General features: G+C 34.2%; 1 protein-coding gene and 1 non-coding gene across 2 annotated transcripts in view; one reads left to right on the forward strand and one right to left on the reverse strand.

Annotated features, from left to right (window-relative positions):
- Positions 1 to 27,247, forward strand: part of PRR16 (proline rich 16) — a 312,506-nt gene that overhangs the window by 216,456 nt on the left and 68,803 nt on the right. The gene's annotated exons all lie outside the window — the stretch shown is intronic.
- LOC114679218 (U4 spliceosomal RNA) lies at positions 16,672 to 16,815 on the reverse strand. Its single transcript, XR_003730879.1, has one exon. It is a non-coding gene; the product is annotated as a U4 spliceosomal RNA (small nuclear RNA).

Genomic DNA, 27,247 nt, shown 5'->3' on the forward strand with positions numbered 1-27,247 from the left:
GCCAGTTACTGTGACCTAATAATCAACCTATAGTTTAATACTGTGACACTTTTCGATGTCTGGGATCCAAACCTGATCCCAAGGTAGAGCTTTCTAGCAACGACACATCACCCACAGAACAGATAATTTCCTTGCAATAAAGCAAGATGAATAAATTGAAACATTCAAGTTGGTTGAGTAAAGACATTGAGCCAGATGCCTAGAAACAATCGCAGAGTTCCAAATCCATTTCTCTTTCTCTAAGTATAGGCGAACCTTCTCCATGAAAGACTATATTCTTCTGTGTGATTGGTGACATACACCAAAACTACATTTGTTTTTATTCAACACATAAATAATTAACTACTGGCTTAGAAATCTGAGTTAAATACCATCCCCCAAATGTTATAGTTTTGACCTTGCTAATAAGGACCTTACTCTTTTATGATAGTTTATTCATAATCAACATTTAATGTTAGATTACAGCAGTCTTAGGACTTATTTTGAATTTATTTACTCCATGCTGTTTCATTTTTTATTAATGTGTGGAATATATTGTACCAATATGTTTTCTTGCCCAAGTGATGATATTGCCACATTCATTGGAACTTAGTTATAGTTTTACATATATACAAACTTGTAAAACAGAAAGCAGTTAACATAGAGCATCATAATATTTGCCTGCAAACTTATAATTAAAATGTCATAAGTGGCAGCACAGTTTTTGTAATCAGCCAACATTGCTTTCAAAATGTAAATGTTGAAGTGCAAGCTCTACACATCATCCATTAAATCATCATAAAATAGAGTACATACTTCCTCTTCCTAAAGACCATAAACAGAAATGTTTTCCTCAAATACTTGAGACTGCATTTTGGTAACAATGTGCATTTGAACACTTTTATTTACACATAGTGTTTACCACAGAGCCAGCATTCATACTCCTTTGAAGGTGACGTTTCCACAAAATGTAAAATGGTAATACACTTCTTATGATAATCTCCATTCATACTGTAAAAATAGGGCATATTTCAAAAGGCATGGTACTCATTAATTAAATTGGAATACACTTTTTTTTTTTTTTTTTACTTTAGACAAAGATTTTCCCATTTTTGGAGTTTATTGTATTTCTACTGATGAAAGGTGAAAAGAAAATAAAAATTGATCAAAGTTATCTTCCACCTACCAATAGTTGTAGCAGTTGTAAAGGGAAATAAAACACATTTTTAAGGTCATGCTTAAGCCAAATCTAAAAATATCTTCACAAAAATACAAGGGCATACAAAAACAAATTTTTCACTCTTCCAATTTATGTTATTATATCAATTTCTTCCCTCATTCATTGAATAATTTTGGAAGAAATGAATCTACTATTAGCAGAAGTGGTTTAATTAACCTCAATTATCCTGTGTTTGAATTATAACTGCATCCTAATTATTCAATGAATAAAGGAATACGATACAGTTGATATAGCTTTCTGTGGACAGATGAGCATGACCGGAATAGCAGCTACTCACAGTCTCTGAAACTATACAAGACCTTGAATCTACAAAGTTTAATTATAGCTCTTTCTCGGTGCTCCATGAAGAAAGGTCTGCATTTAGTTCTGCATATAATTGCACAAGGAATGGTGTGATCAAGTCGTGAATCACTGCCTTGACTGAATTTTTTTCCATGGATTGTATGTGACGATGCGATGCTGAGTCTTGTAATTATCCTGACGATTTTGTTTGTTGCTTCTAATTCTCTGTTGGCAGCACATCTTGCTATAACCTATGTTCCAAGTTGTAGCAAAAGATTACATTGCAAGGTACTTTGATGAAACACTGATGATTTCTAAGTGGGGAAATGATTTATGAGCAATAAAGTTCTATAAAAAGCCATATCATGAAAGTAGATAAAGTGCACAGCATCGGACAATTACTAGACATTTTCACAAAATCACATCACATTTTCTGGGTCAATGTGTAGCTATGACACATTTAAATGTTTACAGTAAACATTTTGGAGTTTTCGAATTCTTCAAGTAACATGATTCTGAAATAATGGCAGATGTGATGCTATGATTAAGGCACACAGTAGTATTGAACATAAAACTGCAGTTAGTCTTATCTTCATGGAGTAGCAATTATGAAAGCTGTCATTTCATTTGAAGCACTTGAGTTTATCATTCTGATCTATTGGAGAAAAAACATCCTGAAGTGTAATATAAAGAAGCTTTACAAATAACTCTCTTTTTAAAATATGGTTAAGCTGACATGGGGTATGGAATTGTGTAAGACAAAGGGAAAATAAGGAGGAAATGTTGCTTATAATTTATAACTTCTAGACTCATCAAATATAGGTAGACTAATATTAACTTCTTTCTCAAACTTAACATATCTCTAATACTAATACATAACATAGGAATTAGTACACTTATTTACAAACGGAGTAATTCCAGACCTCAGTTTCAATATTCTGCCAAAATTTTCCCCTTGATAAGTGTTGGGCTGGCATTTTGTGCTGCCAGCATGACTCACCATGCTTTTTCTCTCCACAGTATTGCCACTTAATTGTGTTCTTCATAGCCCCAAACTTTGTAAATCTTTCCTTTATTTCGATCAGTTATTTTGACGCTTGAAAGGGGTTACCTAATGTTGTTTTGACATTCTTAATGTGTTTGATCTTTGCAGAATATGAAAGGGATTTCAGGCAATTTAGCTACCATCTAAAATGAACAAGCTGCTGAATAATGCAAGCCTCATTTTCTCATGTATTTTACCAGTGGCTTCACCTTTTAGTTTTTTTCTCTAAGTTCAAAGACTATTATTTTGGATCTTTTCCCTAAGAAGTTCTGATTCCATAGAATTATGCCATTGACCCTGAATTTGTCACTATCATACACTGGTGTTTCACTTGTGAATTTCATCTGTTTAACATTGACCCCTAAAGCCAAAAGTAGCAATAGATGTACTCCATGGAACCTCTAAAGAGTGCATTAAAACTCTCTCTAATAAAAGCATTCCTATACTTTTGTTATTAGGCTATGGATATGATTTCCCTGTATTTCATAATGTAATTGTCAATTATCCTAACCACTCAAAGGGATTTTAGACCAGCTAAATAAAACAATGTGTGCCTCAAGTGGGTCAGGGTTCATGGCAGCAAGATACGTGCTATCTAATCCTTATCAAGGGCTTACTTTATTCTAAACACTCTTCTAAGGGTTTTACGTGAATATAAAACATTTCCTCATAACATCATTTTTTCCTTCAACCCGATGTCTTGGACACAATTATTATCCACATTTTACATATGAGAAAACTGTGGTTTTGGAAACTGGTTGCCCACGATCTTAGGGCCAGTAAGTGGTCAAGCGGAATTATAAGGCAGGCAGTCTGCCTCCACAATCCATATTCTTTACTACCTTTCAGCAGCACCTAAAACATCGATCCTGCATTGTGTACAGGTAATCTGTAGAGTTGAAAGTCATCGTTTTCTGGAATTTGCCTTAGAAGGCTGTTGGGAGATATAAGATAGAAAAATAAACGTATTTCTGTGTTAGCCAAGATAGACTAGGCTATATGCTATGGTAACAAATAACTCCAGTATCTCAGAAACATCTGAATTCTTTGTTATGAACTCTGTCAGAGTTCATCCTGAACCTGGGAGAATCTTCAGAGCAGGAGTCTCTCAAATGGTTTATTCATTGGTAAAGACTGTTGACCCTGGGAATCCAACATTCTCATCGAGGATCATCACAACATAGTAAGGGGCAACTGGAGAATCTTATTGATGCTTTTACATCAGTTAAGATTTATGCACCAAAGATTGGTGCTTTGACGCCCTTGCATGTGTTGTTGGCCAAAACTAGTCACATGGCTTTTTTGTAGTCCCCATATGCCCAGAAATGGAAGGAGATCTGCATATGGGTGTGGGCCCAAGTCATAGCCATCGCAGTTTCAAAGGGGTAATTTTTTAGTGTCTGAATATTTTATAGACTCTTGAAGACTTTGTTTTCTTTTTGTATTACCTCATGCTCACTTCATCTCACCATAAACTGGGATGTCATTTTATTTTAAACACAGATACAAATGAATCTACTATAACTCTGCTAAAAGCTTAGCAGGAGGAATTAACAACATTTAGTATGATGAGGATTGAGGGTTTTTTTTTTTACAAATTTTAACAACCATATTTGAATTCTATCTGAGAATAGTCACCAACAGGCATTTTTAAGTTAAACACTTTAGAATTTCATACTAAATTTTCAGTTGGCAAGTTTCTGAATAAATAATCTTTCAATTATAATTAGGTTCCTAAATGAATTGTCCCCCAAATATTACATAAACCTAATTTGAAGATACATACTAATCTCTCCAGAATAGCCAAATAAATATCATGATGTACTACAGAAATTTAGGACCATGATGATGTAAATTATGATATATGTATATATAATATTAATCTGGACTACAATATATTAGGATCAAAATATCGATTTGAAACAAGAAAGTCTGTGTTTGAGTCTCGATCCTCCCAGATCTTTTTTTTTTTTTTTTGAGACGGAGTCTCGCTCTGTCGCCCAGGCTGGAGTGCAGTGGCCAGATCTCAGCTCACTGCAAGCTCCGCCTCCCGGGTTTATGCCAGTCTCCTGCCTCAGCCTCCCGAGTAGCTGGGACTACAGGCAACCGCCACCTCGCCCGGCTAGTTTTTTTTGTATTTTTTAGTAGAAACGGGGTTTCACCGTGTTCACCAGGATGGTCTCGATCTCCTGACCTCGTGATCTGCCCATCTCGGCCTCCCAAAGTGCTGGAATTACAGGCTTGAGCCACCGCGCCTGGCCTTCCTCCCAGATCTTAAGTGCTCCTGAGAGAATTACTCAACCAGGTTTGAAATTTCGTTTAAAGTATAGATAACGGTGCCACTCTTTCTACCTAATGGGGCTGTTGGGTCACTAAGTATGTATCTTGAGATTACCAGGACTCCTCCATTACAATGTAATAAACAATATCAACAGAAGGATGCTACAATTACACAAACCCCAGATGAACTTCTAAGGCAATGGGACTACAAGCTTTAGTTCTTTCCTAGACAGCAATGCTGAAATGCAAAATGGATGAGGCAACATGGATATGCAATTTCAGGATTCAACAAGTCTGCAACCTTCAGAGTTATTGAATAGACAGAGCCACTAAATTATTCTATTTCATTCTTTGCAGAGGTCAGAAACATGTCCCAAACTTTTATAATATCTTCTAGATTGGTGCTAACTGGACTATGTATGTTCTCATAGGAAATTATTATTTCCTCAATGCTTTGCTTTAAATTTTACTGTGTTATTTGCATGGGATAAAAGCTCTTCTGCTAACACAGAATGGGTTACACACATAGTTAAGGTCAGTTGTATTTTCTGTTTATTTACTCAAACTTCAACTCTTTCTCAACCCATGTCTTTCTTGCAGTAACATTTATAGAAATGATATGTATTACCCCTGTTTAATTTTATCTAATCCTTCACAAAGTCTTGGTCCTGTACTCATTCCTCAAATTACGTGGTTTCACACATTTTATTTCTAAATATGTATTTCTCTAGTAACATTAATTGTATATCTTCTATTACCACTCAGTTTCCTAACAATTTCCCCTGCATTCCTCCTCTGAAGGACACCACCCGACAACACGTTGTTATGAGGCCCTAATTACTTAATAAATGTGAAAATTCTAAGAGTAAAACCTTGAACAAATACAAATCATTGTTATTAATTTGTGATACTTCTTACCAAATTATTCGTGTTCTTTGTTAATATGGTGGATTATTTTTTATTTGCCTTAGTTGATGCTAATGATAATGTTTTCATCTTATTTATAAAGTAATCACTTTACTTAGATATTTTTGTAGTTTATATTATCAGGTAAGCCTAATGATTTTCTTAGAACCTTGCCGATTCATTTGTAGAAGTCTCATTTTTGATGGATTATATTTTGTGAATTAGGAGGTCAGCAAATGAACATGATAAAATTCTAAGAAAACTGAACCAAAAAGTATGGTTTATTAAACTGTTTTGACAAGTGTAGCCTAGTTTTAATTACAATAACATGTAATAGCACATGAATAAATGTATTTAGAATATAATTCGTGAAACTAAAGTCTAATACACTAGTAATCTTTGCATCTTCTAAAAATATTCATATAAGAATAAATCATCTTTTGTTTTAAAAAAGTCTAGGTTTATGGTTTAAAACTTAATTTATCAGTGATATTTTAAAAATTCTGACCAAGCATTAACTACTGCTCTGCTTTAATAAAAGTTTGTGATATATCTGAATACATATTACAGTGAAGGGCATTTCAAAAGGACTGAGAACTGGAGTCCTATGGTTACAGTGATTTATGGCTTCACACATTCACCAGTATGAATATTGCCAGTAAAAGTCCAAAAATATCATCTGGAACTATTATTTTCTACCAGTTCAAACCACTCTTTATGACAAAAAAGGAGTATTTGGATTGATTTATTTTATCTTCTTTTAAAAACTTTATAGTTGTATCAAATAATGACTATCTTATGTGATGTTGAAAATACAGTACTGAAGTTCTGAGTTTATAAAAGGTTTCTTTTTCTAAGTGGACATATCTATCGGTTATTAGGGAATTAAAATTAGCTCCTCCATATGACTTCTCAGTAATTTTTCTGATTACCTAAACTCCAAATTTCAGCTATAGTTAGCTTTTCAATCTCTCATTTTTTTTAAATCTAAGTAATTTTAACTTTTTGCCATGTCTTCCTTTGTAAAGTCATTCCCAATGACTCTCCTCAGATGGGCTTTTGTTGTCTCCCTTCTGAAAGTTGCATTTGCCACCTGCCTGCTCATTTGACCTCTTGCCTTAGTTTCTACTCCATCCTGCCAATACCCAACAGAGAAAATTTCCTCTCACCATTTCATCTCAATCCAAAAATGTTGATGGTTTAGGACTGTCTGCTATTTAAAATTCTTACCTCTGGGCTTAGCAGTCCTAACGAAAACACCTCAAAGTCTATCTTTATAATCTCCCAATCTAGCGACCCCAAACCTGAGAAGGCTGCTCCACCTGAGTAGTCTAATTACTGTTGCCCTGACATGCCTTGCTGCACCTTTTCCTGGACTTGTGACCCAGCCTGAAATAACTTCGTTTTGTAAGCCTTGCTCTGTAGATTTTCACCATTTATCTGAATCTTATCCTAACTTGTAAAAAAATCTATTCTAGCCATATATATATAAAATCGGGGTGGTGACTCATGCCTGTAATCCCAGCGCACTGGGAGACCGAGGCGGGTGGATCACGGGGTCAGGAGTTCGAGACCAGCCTGGCAAAGATGGTGAAACCGTGTCTTTACTAAAAAAAAAAAAAAAAAAAAAAAAAAAAAAAAAGGCCGGGCGTAGTGGCAGGCGCCTGCAGTCCCAGCTGCTCGGGAGGCTGAGGCAGGAGAATGGCATGAACCCGGGAGGCGGAGGTTACAGTGAGCCGAGATCCCGCCACTGCACTCCAGCCTGAGTGACAGAGTGAGTTTCCATCTCAAAAAAACAAAAAACAAAAAAACAAAAAAACCCACAGTGGTATAATGAGTACAACACAGGTAAAAATTCACAAACAAAACAAAAATATATAGAGAAAAAATAATTGGTAATTAAATAAATATAGTTTTGTAGTGTGCATATTTTCTTAAATTAGCACTATTATTAAAGGCAACACTTACCATACCTACTTTTACTAACAAGAAACTATAGGGTAAATAAAGTCGAAGAAATGTAAAATGATTAAATTGAATTCCTTCACTTTATTGACCTCTTAATAGGCTGAATAAACTTGTGAAAACACATGCACAGAAATGTAAGTTTCCTCATTTGAGATAAATTATATTCCTATTTCCTCCAATGAAGTGGTTCTCTAGAGAAGATGAACTGCTACAAAGTGGTGTGTTAGAATCTGAATCTTGGTTCAGAAGAGGTAAGCAAGAAAATTTGAGCTAATGATGTAAAATGCTGTAACATATTCAGAAAGTGCTCAACAAAAAGAAGGAGAGGAAGTGGAAAATGAAATTAAGAAATATACACTCACCACAAAAAATATATGTGAAGTAATGCATATGTTAAATCGCTCAATGTAGCCATTCCACAATGCATACATATTTCAAAACATGTTATACTTGATAAATACATATAAATGTTTTGTCTATTTAAATAAATAAATAAAAATGTTTATGAAAGAAATAAGCAATTAATATATTGTACTTAAAATTTGACCTGAACCAAGAAAATAAAATAAAAGTTAGGCCCTTAAATTAATGCATGAAGATTTAGTTACACTTTTATCACTTAGATTATAATATTTATGTTTACTTTTTTTAAACAAGTTTGAAAGGAAAACAAATTTGAAGATAGTCTCTACTTTGACTGACTTTATGTGGAGAAAAAGTTGCTTTTTCCTCTCAGAAGCAAATAGCTGATAAGAAGGATTTCTGAGACAGGTCCCTTGTATAAATGTTCCCATGAGGATGAGGCTTTTAGTTAGGTTTATATTTAGTCATTCAATTTCATGCATTTAAAGATCCATCTCATGCTAAACTCCATCCCAATCACTATGGTGATGTAGGTGGGACAAGAATGAGTACTCCCTGCTGGCAAATAATCTCCATGTCAGATACAAAGATAAAAATATAAGAGATAAATACAATTTGCAACTGGAATTGTACAGATGGCATTCTCCTTAAACCATCCTAAACCTGTCCACTTACTGGAATAAACACACAAAGTTATATGAGTTTTCTGCCCAGTGAGAAAATTCTAATAGTTTTAGTATGGTTATGTTCAGCATTTACACCAAATTTATTTTCTAAGCCTAGTGAACTGAAGCCTCATGTTGTTTCATTTCCTGTGGAGTGCCGTCATGTGCACTGAATACACAGCATTCTTTCTTTTGTGTTTGATGAAATCACTTTGGTAAAGATACAGCTGCCATCCCAATATGTATTTGTTTACTGAATTCATAGAATGAACAATCAGATGTAAAGTGCTTTATTGATTATCTTTTCCTATTCTCATGGCTTTGTCTGTTGCTTTTGTTTAATGTGTTGTTCCTTGCAATGTTTGAAGAGATTGGAGTGAGATTTGAAAATACTATTTTTATGTCTGTGGTTCTCTGTGTGAGAGTTTTCTTATTGATAGTTAAAAAGTGTGACATTTACTTAGCATGCAGTTATAAAGGTTAGTCCTCATAGATTTCCTTATCCATGAAATGAGGAAAGTTATTCTGGATTTCTTATAATTTAAATCCCACATAAATAGCTGCCAATTACATAATATATCCCAATTCTTTGTACACAGAGATGAAATTGGATTTGTCAGTATGTGCTGTCTCTAGGTATTTTGGGAGCTTTTCTGTAATGATTTAGATACTGAAGATACAGCTGGACTTAGGTAGACAAACAGAATTTTGGGCTTTTGTTTCTTTGTTTTTCCATTGTCAAAATTCAAACACAGAAGTTAACATAAGAAGCCTTTCTCTTAAGAGAACACAGGCTCCTTTCTAAACTGTAGAAAAGAGCTCTTTAAAAAAGGGGTATGGAAAACAAAAATTTTGTTGGTGGTGGAGAAGGATAAAAGATCCTTCTAGATTCTGAGCAGATAGTGCTATGAAAAACTGAGTTCCCATCCAATCTGGAATCTTGGAAATGGGCAGAGATGGGTGGAGGGGAGGCCTGGTTTCTATGAGTGTGGGAAACTGACATCATTGGCTTGAGGTTGTTTTCTTCTTTTCCCTCCTCTCCTGGCCTAAGGATGTGTTGCAAACCTGAAAGAATGCAGGGTTTCTATATAAATGTTGTACTATTTGCACCAAAGAGAACACGATTTTATTTTCCAGATGGAGAGATGAGCAAATCTAAGAATATATGTTCTAAAAATTCTTAGCATTTTATGGTATAGAAACTAGAGCACCAATGTACTCAGCAGTATTTTAAAACTCATGAGCCTTATTTCTTTGCTTTCTGTTATATACCAATATGAATCATAATCCTCTCTAAACATCAGAATCACTTGGGAAGCTTCACACCCTGTTTCCCAAGCTGGACCAATTAAATCAGAATCTCTTTATGGTGGCTTCAGACATCAGTAAACTTCAAATGACCCAGGTGATTCTAGTATATCAGCAGAATTAACAATAATTAAATAACACAATACAGAGAATGGCACATCTGTTATTATTTTATCCTAATTGAGACAGCATAGAATCAGTACTATGAAGCCTATTATGCGTTTTTTTCACCATATGTGTAAAAGACAAGAATGTACTAGAAATTTATATTTTAAAAAGCTTATGTGGAGCATTAAAACCTTTTTTTAATTTAATATAGTATTAAAAAGTAATTCCTGGGCTAGAGATCCATTTAAGATTAGTTTAGAGTGGGAAGTATATGACTTCCATGCATTACTTTAACACTTAAAGTTTCTGTGATTCACTGGCTCAGTGTCCATTGTAAAAAAACGAGAATACATTTCAACAATAAATTGTTAAAAAGAGTGAAGTCTTAATATTTTGCATTCAAAGAATATTGCTTAGGTATCAGTAATATGCTTAGGTATCAGTAATTCTGAAATGATTATGTATATATAATGTTATGTTAATTATATGAAAATTATTCATTTATAGCTTTTATTCAGATATTCTGATGGTGCAGTTAAGCTAAACTATCCAATAAAATATCCCAACATTGTCAGAAATGTTATATTCTTCATGATATCCCTCAAATTTTTTCTATATATCATGTTGACAAATTATAATAAGCATATATATCTTAGTATGTTCCACATGTGCTTTTAAAAACTTTATCTGTTCATCTTTTAAATTTTTATTCTAGGGAAATAGAAGTCAATTTTCAGTGTTCAGGAAAATGATATTCTTCAATATCAAATATCCAAATGATATTTTCTGTTCATTATGTTTTTTCTTTATAATCAGCTTATATTTTCCACACTGGCTTTAACAAAATTTTAATTGTAATTTATTCTCATGTTTTTGTGGTCTCTAGCTAAGGCAATAAAAGTCATTTTCTGACATTCAGGATATAAGTTAATAACAACAACATAATCATTATGATCATTATGTATATTTGAATGTATAGTTAATACGAAAGATAGCAATAAGTATAAACAATTCACAGTGCTCTTCTCTGACTCTGTAGTAATTATTGGTAGAAATAAATATTGTCAGTTAATAAACTTGAACTGGAGCCTGGTACAGGATGATGTGGATAGAAAAAAAATTGTAACACATGAGAGCCTAAAAAATATGAATTATTCTAACAGCAAAGATCTTGGTACATCACTAGTTGCTTATTGCATAACAGAAAATGAACCTCTGAAAAAACACATTTACTCAAAAATTCACATTGTATCTTTCATCATTGTGCTTTAACAGTCATATAACGAAGTTCAGAGACATGTAGTCTAATTAAATGGGTACAAAAATGGCTTCCAATGGCCTTACAAATGATCCCAGTAAATAATAACGAGAAAGACACCACATTAATGAAAATGACAATTTTATTCTTTTGTGCTCAAAGAACTACTTGAAAGAAGGGTTTCTCTGGTTTAACTCTGTATTACCTTTAGATTAAGATGGACTTCGCGATTTTACATTTGATGGCTGCTAAGCAAGTCATCACCATGCCTCCTGATGTAATGACATGTAGATATTCTTACCTCTTGATTTTTGTCAGTTCCTAGAGAAGAAACTAGCAGTTTGACTTTAGGGACATATTTTCACTCTCTGCTTGAAATTTATGTTAATATTTGAGCTGAAGACCTTTTGCTTTCTCTGGCCAGGTTGCAGCCGTCAAAGTCCCGTCATTGTTATTGGCGTTAATGTGCACACCATTCAGGCCGGCTCGGTGGATAGAAATAGAACTTGCTGATATGCTCCTTCAGCCTGTTTCTTCATTTAACAAAACAGCAAACACACAAGGAATTTTTTTTTAAGTTGTTCAACTGCCATATCACACCATTTTACCTGATCTTTGAAAAGAGACATTTTGTGTTTTCAAGGATCTCCATTCAGAGAATTCTGTGGTTCGAAAGAGAGGGGTCTGAGAAAAAGTAACATTTATTAAGCAACCATTTTATGCAATGTGGAGTATTTTACATATGCTACTTTAATTCCCATAACAACTCTTTTCAAATAAAAATTGCATAGGACAGGTTAAACAGACAAGAAAGATTTTATTCAAACGGTGTCAAGATAAGATTAGTTCAATAAGGGAGAAAGATTGAACTCAACTTCATGGAGACAAAAGACAGGCTGTTTTTGCCGCTGCTGTAAGCTATTGTGGGAAGGAGGTTGGTCCATGTGATTAGGCCATCTGTGTTTGCTAATGACCACTTATCAAAGTTAAGCTCTTACCCTCTGATAGACACTAGGATATAGGGAGTTTATATATAGGGACACTATCTTTTTTGATGATTACATTTCAAAGGAATGGTTCCCAGATTGAGAAAGATCTTCCTAGGTTGTAAAACTGGAAAGAGGCTGGGAGAAAAATACATCTCAAAGGAGCAAGGAAAATCTACAATTGAAGGGTTTCTAGACTAAATGCTCTAAGAAAAGGGATGTCAGAGGCTTGTAGTCTTATTTAACATTTAGAAGAGTTTAGGGGACTGTGAAGGCCATCGTGTTCACCATTAAAGTTACTTACTAAGAGCCTGAGGCTTGGAGGTTTTACTTTTGCTTGCCCTAGTCTCCCAGCTATTACGGGACGGAGTAGAACCATGACCGTAATTCTGATATGCTCCAAAGCTTGTGACCTTACCAATACACTTCAGGCTTACAGAAGTCCTCCATGGGAGGAGAACGCTGACCCAAATAGGAGGGATTGTCACATATTGGGTCCCGAAACTCTTCTAGATACTTTTGGAAAAATAAACTTCTCTCTAAGGAAGTTCTGTTCGTTTAAAACTATTGTAAGCTACGTGTTCTATGGCTTTCAACAACTGGAATGTTTCACTGACTTAAAAACAGATGACGCTTTAAAGGAGGAAGAGCCATATAATCTGCCTGACTGTTATGTTCCATGTTTTTAATAATGGTTTCTTACAGACAGCACATGAGTCTCTTAGGATATTTATGACATAGCTCTAGGAAATTTCCATTTACCCTCTTAAATGAAAATTTATTCTGCACTACTCAAGAGTTAAGACACTATTCTTGATAGCTGAAGAAGAAAATAACAATTAAAGACAATTATTTCAATTGTTAGTAAAGAGAATTTCTTTTATTAAAACCTTAAGGGAAACACGCTATGAAAAAGTTGCCAGGTGCTCTGAAGGGGCAATTCTCTTGCATATGAGGATGAGGCTTGTCAGCTGGGAAAACATCCTGGGATCAGATCCGGGTGGTGGGCTGTAAACCAATGGCCTAGTGAGACAGAAGTCTTCATCTCATTTAATTACTGTTTAGCTTTTAGCTTCTGAGAATGAAAAAAAAAAAAGTATATATTTTCTCTGTACAGGATCAGTGTACATGAAAAGATAAATATTTTCACCATAATAATTTGTCTTGATTTTTAATGTAACAAATTATAACTATCTAATTTGTCAGTATTTCTGACAGTGAAAACACCTTTCTCATCCCAGTTAAATCTCCTAAATTTAGTAGCCTTCAGGGTTGTACATTTGCCTTTCCCAGTCATGCATTTACTATAAAGTAGTCAATGTTGTTCATTACTCCTGCTCTTTATCTTAGGTTACATGAAAGACAAAAGTTCCTCTCGTGGTAATGAATTTATCAAAAACTTTTAAAGTTAAATCAAGTGCTCTAGTTATGGCTAGCAGTTATTTATCTCAACTTTTCAACAGAGTGGTGATTAGTTGCTTTTATTCTCTTTTTATAAAAGCAGTAATGAGCTCCTGGTTGGATTTTAATTGTCAGGAAATTATTTCCTTAGGATATCTTGCATGAAATTACCTCAAAACATCTTTACTTGAATATGTGAATATTCCAGTAAACGTCAGACAGGAAAAGCTAAAAATGTTATTAATGTTGAGGAAATAAAAGGGAAAGTGTAAAGGAGACACTTGTAATTTTATGAAGTAAGTGTACAAAGCAATTATCAAATTATGTAAACATTAAAGAAAGATATTCGTGGATTAAGTATGTCAGTTTCAGAACCCAATCCTACCAAAGGAGACCAGAATTAAACTAAGTGTACATGCACAACTTAAATTTTTTTAAGAGTTTGTGGAAATAGAGAGCAGAGTTAAAGAAGGTTCCTGAGCATTATTAAATGCATTTAGTTTAAATTAGCAGTTGGTTATGGTGGAATCCCTGGGCCATTCTTAATTGATCATCTACAAATGATGCCAAAACTTGCAGGAAGTCTCTGCAGGAAAGAGTTTTATTGTTTGTTCAAAATATGTTCTGAATTTATCTTTACTCTTTGGCACATTCTTTTTATTTATGATGATGATGATGATGATGATGATGATGATGAGACAGAATCTTGCTCTGTTGCCCAGAAGGGAGTGCAGTGGCGCGATCTCGGCTCACTGCAAGCTCCACCTCTCGGGTTCCCGCCATTCTCCTGCCTCAGGCTCCCGAGTAGCTGGGACTACAGGCGCCCGCCACCACGCCCAGCTAATTTTTGTATTTTTAGTAGAGACGGGGTTTCACCGTGTTAGCTAGGACGGTCTCGATCTCCTGACCTCCTGATCCACCCGCCTCCGCCTCCCAAAGTGCTGGGATTACAGGCGTGAGCCACCGTGCCCGGCCTGGAACATTCTTTTTAAAAATTCTTATAACTATATGTAATTTTATATATTATGGGCTCTTTCTGGAAAAAAAAAAAATGAAAGAAACAGTTTTATTAACATGAAACACCAGATAAAATCCCTTGATCTTAGCATAATATTTTTAAACCAAACAATGGCTTGATTTAAACAGTATTTATTCTGGTGATGGTTTGTTTTTAAACTCAAAGTGGCCTGGTACAAGTTGATGGTATTTGAGGGTTTTGCACTGGTAAAATGCTTGTGCTTATAGAAGCAAATACCAATTGAGAAATACCATGGCTATCTTGAAATAAGGATACTGTTTCTACCATGATTATGGAGTCTGAGTTATAGGCACCTCCAAACACAGTCCTACAATCAACAAGTTCTTTCCAATGAAGTTCTTTCAATCTGTATTTTGGAAGGGTTACAATTTATGTTTCCCTGTACGGTGTTTTTCTCTCAGGTTAATGTTAATTGTAAGCGTTCCAAAATATAGTTTTTAAGATGCAATTAAGCTTCTTAATTTTATTTTGCAATGTTATTTTTAAAAAAACAATTATATGGATACACATTAGTTGTTCATATTTATGGTGTACATGTGACATTTTGATATAAACATGTAATATGAGATGATCAAATCTAGGTAATTGTGATATTCATCACCTCAAACATTTATCATTTCTTCATGTTGTGACCATTCTAGATCTTCTAGTTTTTTGAAATATACAATGAATTATTGTTAACTATAGTCTCCTCTTAGTCTATCAAACACTAGATCTTATTCTTTCTATCTAGCTATATTTTTGTACCCGTTAACCAAACCCTCTTCCTCCCTACTCTTTATTACCCTTCCCAGCCTCTGGTAACCAACATTTCACTCTCTGCCTTCATGGGATCAGGTTTTTTTCAGCTCTCACCTATGAGTGAGAACATGGGATAGTTGTCTTTCTGTGTGTGATTTATTTCACTTGACATAATAACCTCCAGCTTCATCCATGTTGCTTTAAATGACAGGATTTCATTCTTTTTATTGCTCAATAATATTCCCTTGTATTTAAATATCACATTTTCTTTATCAGTTTATCCATGATGGGCACTTAGGTTGATTCCATATCTTGGATATTGTGAGCTGCAATAAACACAGGAGCGTAGATATGTCTTCAATATATTGATTTCCTATCTTTTGGATATATAACCAGCAGTGAGATTGCTGGATCATGTGGTAGTTCTACTTTTAGTTTTTTGAGGCTTCTCCATACTGTTTTTCATGATGGCTGCACAAATTTACATTCCTAACAACAGTATATGAGCTTTCCCCTTTTTCCGTATCCTGGCCAGCATTTGTTATTTTCTGTCTGTTTGATAAAAGTCATTTTGACTTGGATGAAATGATATCTTTTTATCATGTGAATTTCCCTGATGATTTTACATTTCTCTTGATGATTAGTGATGTTTAGCATCATAGCTCTAGTGGTACAATCGGCTGGTGCACAGTACATACAAGGCTTTTTAAAAAAATCATCATTTTAGTGGGAGGAAAGGGGAGGATCTCAAAGTTGTTACTGGTTACTGAAAACCTCATAGGCTCTAGCTACTCTTCCCATAATATCCAGTGGAAAAAAAAATACTCATTATGGAGGCATGCGAACAGCAGGAAAGTTTATAGACCCTCTAAAAGGATTAAAATTAGAAATATTTTTAAAAATTTTAGTCAGCTTGTCTGAACTACCACATGCATGGTAGCTCACCGACCTCACTCCAAGTTACACTCTAGTCTGTTATTACAGATGTCTCTATAGAACTTATTGCTGCTGTATTAGTTATCTATTGCTGCTGTAACAAGTATGACAAGATTGGTGGCTTAAAAGGGCACAAATGAATTATTATTATTATTTTTAAAATTCAGCCCCATGGTGATTGTTAGAAATTGCCAGTGTCAAATATCAGACTTCAAGTCATCATGGTGAGATATTGAGAAAAGTTTTCGATTAGCAAGAATCATACCTTGGATAAACCTCAGTGGGTATAATACTGCCTCTTTGTGAAGTTTGTATTATAATTCTTATACACAGAAGTCTAAAATGGGTTTCACTGGACTAAAATAAAAGAATTGATAGGGCTATGGTCCTTTGTGGAGAATCCACTCCCTTTTTTTTTTCCCCAGCTTCTAATGGCAACCTGCATTCCTTGGCTCTTGGTCTGTTCCTCCATCTTCAAAGGGAGCAAAAGACTGGTTAAGTCTTTCTCACATTGTATCACTCTGACTCTGGGTCTTCTGCCTTCCTCTTCAACATTTAAAATTCTCTTGTTATATTGGTCTCATTGGATAATGCAGAAAAAATTTTTTCCCATCTCAAGGTTAGTAGATTAGCAACTTTCATCTGCAATTTTAATTCCCCTTTGCCATATAACAGCATATTCATGGATTATGGGGATTAGAATGTGGGCATCTTTGGAGAGCCATCATTCTGCCTAACACAACTACAATTGTTTAACTTCTAGTTTACTTGTTTTTTTTTTCTGTTTTCTCCCACCAGAGTATAGACTCAGTGTAGAGTCGTAATCATGTCTGTCTCTTTCATTTTCTCCTGATTGATTGGATGAAGACCGAATAGAGGAATGAAAACAATATGAGGTGTCTAATGTGCTGTTTTCTATGATTTTAGCTTGCCAGATTAATACTACTACTCTATGCTGATTAAGAACTATCTGAGATTTACCCAAAGGTTCAGCAGAAGGATATTAATCAGTATGTCACTTTATTACTCATAAAATTTAGATATGTGATCTGGGCCATATAGTCCTATAGATACATCTTTCCTGGATTGGACCCACTTGGCCACCAGTTCTGAAGCTGCCTGAAGCTGTGCTGGACAAAATCCTGCTTTTATTATAGATTCAAGCCTTGTAGCGCATAAGAGATAGTCCACGAGAGAGTCTATGATCTGCAAAGGGGAGGGCTTAAGCCAAGAATGATCTTCCTTTCTTCCAAATTCACCAGATATCTTGCACTTGTCTTTACAGGGAGGGATAAGGGATTTACAGAGAGAGGCCAGGAATGTTACTCTATGGAGCCCCTCCCATGGACATTTGAAGTGAGAGTAAGGGCAGTTATTATGTTAGCCTTAATTTGACCACCTGTGTATTATATTTTTCCTCTAATTAACAAGTTTCTGATTGTATGTTGTTAGTGCTCTGTATATCACTAATGGCTGGGCTAAATTCAGACTTTTTTATCACATAAATTTGAGGTATACAACATGATGTTTTGGTATACGTATACATAGTGAAATGCTTACTACATGTAAGCAATTTTACATATCCATCACCTTCTGTAGTTACCTCTTTTGTGCGTGGTAAGATAACTTAAAATCTACTCTTTAGCAAATTTTCAATATACAATAAAAATATGCAATAATACAATACTATTAACTATGGTTTTCCTATTGTACATCAGATCTCTAGACTTATTTGTTCTACATAAATGCAAGTTTGTACCCTTTGACCTACATCTATACATATCTTCCCCACTGTTGTACAATTTCTATGTATTTGACTTTTTCTCTTCTTTCTTTCATTTTATTTTTTAGATTCCACATATAAGTAGGACTATGCACAGCAAAGGAAGTAATTAACAAAATGAAAGGGAGCCCTACAAATTGGGAAAAATATTTGTGAACTATATATCTAATACACGTATATACATATATGTTTAATATTCAAAATATATAAGAAACACAATTCAATAGTAAAAGAAAAAAAATCCAATTTTAAAATGGGGAAAGGATCTGAATTAACATTTTTTCCAAAGAAGACCTACAAATGACAGATATATGAAAAGGTGCTCAACATCACTAATCTTCACTAATATTTAGGGAAATGCAAATCAAAACCACAATGAGTTATCATTTTGTACTTGTTAGCTGCTATTATCAAAAAGTCAATTGATAAGTGTTGGCAAGAGTACTGAGAAAAGGGAACCCTTGCACACTGTTGATAGGAATATAAATTGGTACAGCCATTATCGGAGACAATATAGAGGTTTCTTAAAAAGTTAAAAATAGAACGGCCACATGACCTAGCATATACATATACAATGAAAGGAAATAAAATTAGTAACTTGAAGAGATATCTGCCCTCCAGTCTTCATTGCACCATTATTCACAATAGCCAAAATGTGAAAACAACCTGGGCTCATGGACAGATGAATGGATAAAATATTGTGAGGCACAACAGATAAACACACACATATACACACACACACACACACACACAGATATTACTTAAAAAAGAAGAAAATACTGCCATTTGTGACAACATGGATGAACTTGGAGGGCACAATTCTAAGTTAAATAAGCCAGACATAGAAATAAAAATACTGCATAATTTCACGTATGTGTAAAATCTCTTTTCAGACTCTTGTAACCTAGATACATAAATGTAGCATAGTATATCTATAATCTGTGCATATACAAGGCTTTCAACTTTCCTTTCATGGGCTAGGGAAAGAACATCCTGACTAATCCAGACATGTTTTCAGGTACACAGAAGAATTTTTTTTTTTTTAATAAGAAACAGTAAATATAAAATGAAAACATTTTTTTCTTGATCTTTATAGTTCTCCATTTTGAAAAGTAGTAAAATCCATATTATGTGTGGGAAACAGCAATTCACAATCAGAAAATTTGTGAAGTTTTGATTTTAAAACTTGTGTGATTAAACCATTCATATTGTGGACAAATAATCTGAGTCCGAAAGGCAGTAAGTAGCTTGCCCACGTTTTCATAGCTCCACAGTGACCCAGAGTTAGCACCAAGGCCTTTTCCTCAGTAGTTTTTCCTCTTTTTCTGTTTGTTTCATAGTACATCTTTTTATATGATAATTTTAAGATTAATAATTGTTAAGATTAATAGTATATGGCTACTATAACAATTTGAGCATTTAAATATGTAATAGTACAATTAATTAATAAGAATATATTTAGAGTGCCATGAAAGCATGTGAACGCACTTTAACTTTCAAAGCAATCTTTTTCCAAGTGGTTCTCCTATATCAAAAACCAGATTTATATTAGAAAACTGCTCCCTGTTCAAAGTTTTGATACATTTCCAAGACACATGAAAATTCCTAGTGTTCTTAGATTTATATACTTGATATTTTATAATCAGAAAACAATTTATAAGGAAAAATTCTGTAACTTAATTTTTTTCAGGAAAACAATTTCTTCTTTGTGCTTGATGTATTTATAATATGATATTAAATCACAATATTAAGTTCACTAAAAGAAATAGCCAAAATGCTAAGTGTGATTGTTATAGTTGATAATTAATATTGAGCAATTTATTAGAACATTTATTAAAATCAAATATAAAAGAACATAATGTGAAATATATAATTTGAACTAATTTAATATTCTGAGAAAGAAAGTATTGCGATCAAAATTACCTTTTGCCAAAATTGATTTGGAGTGGGAGGTATAGAAATTTATTGGTTGCCTGTGTATGACTCCTGTAAGTGACAACCTTATTTACATTTTCAACTCTGAAATGCAAATCAAAACTACAATGAGATACCATCTCGCACCAGTCAGCATGGAGATTATTAAAAAGTCAAGAAACAACAGATGCTGGCGAGGCTGTGGAGAAATAGAGATGCTTTTACACTTTTGATGGGAATGCTAATTAGTTCAACCATTGTGGAAGACAGTATGGTGATTCCTCAAGGATCTAGAACCAGAAAATACCATTTGATCCAGCAATTCCATTACTGCATATATACCCAAAGCAATATAAATCATTCTACTATAAAGACACATGCACACATATGTTTACTGCAGTGCTATTTACAATAGAAAATACATGGATCAACTCAAATGCCCGTCAATGATAGACTGGATAAAGAAAATGTGATACATAGACACCACGGAATACTATGCAGCCATAAAAAGGAATAAGATCATGTCCTTTGCAGGGACATGGATGAAGCTGGAAGCCATCCTCCTCAGCAAACTAACACAGGAACAGAAAACCAAACACTACATGTTCTCAGTCATAAGTGGGAGTTGAAAAATGAGAACACATGGACACAGGGAGGGGAACAACACACACCAAAGCCTGTTGTGGATGGGGGATGAGGGGAGGGAACTTAAAGGACAGGTCAACAGGTGCAGCAAACCACCATGGCACATGCATATCTATGTAACAAACTTGCACGTTCTTCACATGTATCCCGGAACTTAAAAAAAAAAAAAAAAAAAAAAAAAGAAGTCGTAGTCGTAGCCAAGGTCATCTAGATTTTCTCTTCTGTTATCATCTTCTCTGTTGGGAGTTTATAGTTTTCTATTCTACACTTAGATCTGTGTTCAATAAAACCTTATTTACAGACAATATAAAAAATAAATACATTTTGAATTCTGAATGCTGATTCTAAAATTAATTATTGGATTTTATTATGAGTGGCACAAAGCACTGTGGAAAAGTCCATGGAAGCTTTTATGATTTCAATGTTTCACATTCATAGCCCTTACTACTCAATGAAAACTATACAAACACACACATTCTATTTATGGCTTAATTGGGTATTAAGTAAGCTATAACTGAATCACAGGTGCGTTCAAAAGTCAAACTTGAATGAAAATATTTTTGATGATAATTCTTCATATGTATTAATATGATTTCTGTTGAGGACTATTGTGTCTTAACAAACTCTTTATCGATGCCATCTGCAATTTCACTTCTGAATTTCATTTCAGATTTCAAATACCGAATTATTTTGCCCTATGATAGTCTGATTATCATGTTAAAACAAATAAAGAAAGTAAAAGCAGTGGTGGGATATATGAAAATCAAAATAACTTAAACTGCTTGGTATTTTTTCTTTTGTAATTTTTTATGTTTGAACATCTCAGGAGATACACTATATTGGGAAGTTTGCTGCTGTCCCCCTCCTCAATATCTTCTCAGATGAAAAGTAAGTAGAAATAATACAGGGAGACATTTATCAAGGCTTGCTGCTTTGCTCACATAGGCCTTCTCTCTACAGAGTAGATGTTGAAGCTCCACTCCCCTTTTGCTCACTGTGCACCAGAAAAATCTCTCTCCTTTATGGAATTCTGAACATCAAACTAGGAAAAGGCTTCAGCAGTGGCAAGGATTAGTTCAGCCACCAATATATCTCATCTGCATTCATATTACAAATTTAAACAGCAACAACAACAACAGCAAATCAGGAGAGTCTAGAAAAAGCAGCTCTAGAAATTGTCCAACATGAGGAAATGTACATCACTAAATCATTTTCTCCTACGTCTTTGCTACAGTTACTCAACATATATTTATTGGGGTCCTTCTTTGTCAAACCCTTTTCTAAATCCTCACTCTCCTTGACTTTGTGACCAGCAGAGCTCTGTCTTCCTGCCTATGTGACTGATTTTCTCAGGTAGCAGCCCTGATTTCCTCTTGCTCTTTGAATCAAGTGAATTCCATCTCTTTTGTTTTCAACCCTTCTCATTTTGTCAAGGAGATATATATTTCCACTATCTACTCCATAAACCAGTGTCAGATATCTGAGGAGCTTTAGCACTTTATCACCCTTTTACATGTTTTTCTTCTTTCCTACCCCAGCTGTTTCAGCAACCATATCACCAGCCCTAGCCCTTTAAAGACAAAATTGTGTTTTAATCTGCCTGGTGCCACCAGTGGCTCACATAGTTCCTGAAATGGATGCAAGGCTTAACACATGGTCCTTGGGGGCTGGGCATGGTGGCTCACACCTGTATTCCCAGCACTTTGGGAGGCCGAGGTGGCAGATCACCTGAGGTCAGGAGTTCGAGACCAGCCTAGCCAACATGGAGAAACCCCATCTCTACTGAAAATACAAAAATCTGGGTGTGGTGGCGGGCGCCTATAATCCCAGCTACTCGGGAGGCTGAGGCAGGATAATCACTCGAGTCAGGGAGGCGGAGATTGCAGTGAGCTGAGATTGCATCACTGTACTGCAGCCTGAGCAACAGAGAGAAACTCCATCTCAAAAAAGGAAAAGAAAACAAAACAAACAAAAATCATGGTCCTTGAATGAATGAGTAGAATGCAGGAGTGAGTGAATGAATCAGGATTCCTTAGCATTTAGTCTATACCAGGAAATGTGGTGGTACAGGTGAGGAAGATGGATGTGGCTCATATACTCAGTGAATTTACAATCTAACAATTTTTCATGACCTTGTCACCCATAGTTTGACAAGTATTTTGATGTTAAGTTGTTTTGTTATAATGCTGTGATGAACATATTACTAAAAAATGTTTTTCTACACTAATAATTTGGAATACATTTTCAGTTATAGAATTAATGGATGAAAACGTACAAACACTTTAAGGTTTAAGTATTTACTATCTCCTCCACTTTCGATGTGTTAATAAAATAAGGATTTCTAACTAGTGGCAGATTCTTGTATATGTCTTTAGCCAGAGGAAAAATAATTCGAAAGAGAAATTTTATAGTTTCATATATTTTAGTTCTGATCTAGTCATTGTGTCTGATATTTTCTAGTTATCCTTGATTATTTATTTTTGAAACCTTCTAAAGAAGCTGATGAATAACCTGATGAAAATGATGAGTTGGTTAATAAACTCATGCAGAAGAGATTTGCATAGAAATCACAAAGCTACTTCTTACACCTGTGTATTTTCAATTTTCTACTTATCCACTGGCTGCAAACAAAATAACAATGCTGTCTGTCACATATGCAGTCCTTTTCTTCTTGCCTGGTAATAATCTAGAAAGATGATGGCATTTGACTTAAAAGGAAAAAGGGCTGATCTGAGCATTGTGCTATATTTTCTTTGAGAAGAATCTGATGTAATATCCTACCTCATCTGCCACTCTCTGTGAATCTGTGCTCCTTATAAATCAGTGTTTGAAAATAAACCACACTGTCTAGCATCAAGAGACTGTTAATTAAATTTGAATGTCACAACGAAAACTTTATAAACAACTATTGAGGTTTTATCTTTTAATATCAGAATCTAAATAGAAATACTTAGTGATATTTGCTTTATACATTTAACTGAGCCTTACATTCAGTACTAAAAATTTAAAGTAGCAGCAATTTAATATTCTGCTTTTTTCCCTCCTCAATCTAAAAATTTATTGTGATTAAGACAAAAGATAAATGCCTTGTGGATTCAACCCATCATCTTTATAACGCACTACACTTCTTGGAACATTATTGAAAGTTCATACTGAGAGTGGAGGAGTTTCAAAAATCCCATAATGTGCCTCACTAATGCATGAGATAATATTTCCATGAAATTTTCCCATCTAATATTCACATCCTGCAGTGAAACCTAGAGTTTAATATTCATTTACCATTTCTGTGGTCCTGCTTAATTAAGTGGAAAAAATCTATGTCATGTAGGACACCTCTGACTTCAAGTATCAGAAAACACCAACATACTGGCTTAAACATAGAGAAATTAATTATCTTTCATACCAAGAGGACACACAACTCTGGGAATGGTGATTCAGCAGCAAATAGTACAGGCAAGAAACCAGGTTTTTTAACCTTTATTTTCTCTGGCAAACTCCCTTTACAATTGCTAAGTCCTTGCCCCATTATAGATATCACATACAGACTCCAAAGTCTCCGAAGGAGCAGTAGTCAATTCTTTCTTGTGTGTGTGTTTTTAAGGCTTATTAAATATTTTTTCAGAAGTCACCCAGCAGGCTTCCCCTATATTCTCATTGTCCAACATTGTGTCTACCACCTATACCTAAACCAGTCGTTAGAAATAGAAGTGAACTAGGATATGTAGTTACAATCCATGGTTTCCCCTGGTCCAGGAAAACCATCACTCAGCCATGGATTACATAGTGCATGGGGGTGAACCTAGAATATAATCAGGACTTTCTTACTAATGAATTATAGGGGTTCAGCTTTAGGCAGGCAGGGAAATATTACCTCAAAAATTAAACTAGATTCGGTCCCTAAAGTATTTTACAGTGTAGTGTGGGGAGCTAATGAAACGATAAATGATTGTAACCATTACCACAATGTATACCACTAATAGAATGCAACTGGGGTTCTCATTGAAGAAGGGGCATATAATTTTAGATTAAGGGGAGTAGTCAGAGACAGTACAGCTGAGGAGAAGATTAGAGGACAGATATTATTGCTACCTGATTATAAATGAATGCAGTTTGGGCAATATGTCATAATTTTCTTCAGTGCATTAAGTTTTGACAAAATTGTGTAAGGTATCTTAAAGATTTTTGTTATTGCTTCAGTTACAAGTAAAATGTCATTGTTATATACTTTTCTTGGGATATATATTTACAAGTAAGATGAAATCTAAATCTTCATTATATTGTTAGATTTTATTTTTTCAAACCTGGTGAGTTTCATTGACGAGAGTGATAATGACAATAATGATAGATAATCATAGTGTTACAGATAGATGTGATGGCAGTTTTGGTTTGATTGTGTATAATGTCAGATCCATTGCAGAAAATATTTTACTCTAAGGTTTTGTGTTGGTATACTAAACATCATTAAACTATTACGCAATAAATTGACTCCATCAAGGTAATTTTCAATTATACTGTCACGTAAATAGTAGAAAACAGGTTGTATTTTTCAATTTTTCTGTTATAATCACAAAAGGACAGAGAGATAGATATGAGGTTCTGGACTTGTTGCTGATGGGGAGATTTTTATGCTCATTAAATCCATTTTTGAATAGTACTATGATTTGAGACATATTGCATAACAACCAAATAAGCCGGTTGTCTGATGAAATGCATATATCCAATTCTAGGTAAAACTAAAAATTAGCATGGCAACTCTAAGAGAAAAGCTTTAATTTAAATTTTCTGTTTGTAGAAATGTTCAAATAAAATAGATTAATGACACAGATATTACGACCCTTGTCTTTGGCACATCTTAGATTCAGTTAAGTTTATTTTTAAAAAATTATTGTATCTTGAGCTCACATATGAATTTATGTTAAGTGAGAATGGCATATGTTATATCTAATTGATTTGACATCCCTGAAAATTGTATAACATTTATCTAAAATAAAATATTTACCAAGTTTGTTCTTAATTTGGAAGAAGTCATAGCATATATTGCCTAAAAATTAAAGAAACTTATATAAACCCCTTCATATAGTGGAAGGTTTTATCAGTTACTTAGATAGGCCCAAAGTAGAGCAAACATTTATTATATACTGTATATTATTTTATTGATATTTCATTTTGTCAACTGGTGGCAAAAGTGAAGTAATTATTCATAGCCATAAGAATAATAGTCTTGCCTCCTATCTCCTGACTTGCTAAAGGGGACCTCAGTCTCTGTGAATGTGGCACATCAAACTCAGGATTCAGCATGTTCTCTACTTTTATGTCCCTACTTATTTCACCCTTTCTTCCTTCCTTTTTCATTTCCATCATTTTTCTTTTTTGAATTTTTATTCTGCTATCTACCAAAACTAAAGTTTATTAAATTTCCATTTGACCCATTACCATCTTCTTCATCTTTTCCAAATGAAAATATGTGCATCTTTCTTCTACATATAAACAAAATGAAGTCCTCCCAACCCTTTCATATGCTTTAATTCATGAAATGTCGGAGAATATTAGTTCTCACCCCAAGACACATCAGAATTGTTCTAACATTCACATAACTGGTCTCAATATCTGTCTATTTTTTCTGGCTTTATCAATTTATAGTAAAATTATTTTGGGGTGGATAGTTGATATCCACCCTCATTTCTCTTCCCTACTTTTTGATCAGGAGATTATAAAACTATTGAAATGTGGAAAATAAATATGTTGCCTGAATAATTGATTCAAAATAACAGAAAATTCTGCATTATGCAGTTTGATTATATTTGTATGTGTTCTATATTTAAGGCAAATGTTTTCTCAAAGTGTCTCTTGAACAGTTTTATGATGGATTTATATTTTTCCCATTTCATAGTTTTACTTAAATTAACTGTAAGTGTTAATTTTTGGGGTAAAAAAGATGGAATATTCAAATGCCCTATCCTTCAGAGTTCATCAGTGTGAAAGAGGAGTCTCCCATATCTCAGAGAACTGTGGTAATCTTCCAATGGTAATTAAAGCATTATCTCATTTCATCATTTCATCATTCATCTCACCATTTCCTGGAAAAGGTTATACTGATGACCATCATCATATGGAAACTTTTGAACATCATAATTTCTTGTCCAAATTACACATGTAAGTGTATGCTCCATAAATAGTTGTTGAATAAATTCCAAATGTATGGAATTCAATTATCCATTCATCCATTTATTAAATAAGACTTTACTGAGTGGCTATTATTTACTACAGATTTTTCTAAGCACATAGAGATACACCAGTGAACAAAACAGATATTCCTGCCCTTGTCGAAGCTTATCTTAGGGGGAAACATAATCAATTACATAATAAACATTTAATAATTACATTATATGGGGTGTTGTAA

Source organism: Macaca mulatta, chromosome 6, assembly GCF_049350105.2.
Source record: "Macaca mulatta isolate MMU2019108-1 chromosome 6, T2T-MMU8v2.0, whole genome shotgun sequence".
NCBI lineage: Eukaryota > Metazoa > Chordata > Mammalia > Primates > Cercopithecidae > Macaca > Macaca mulatta.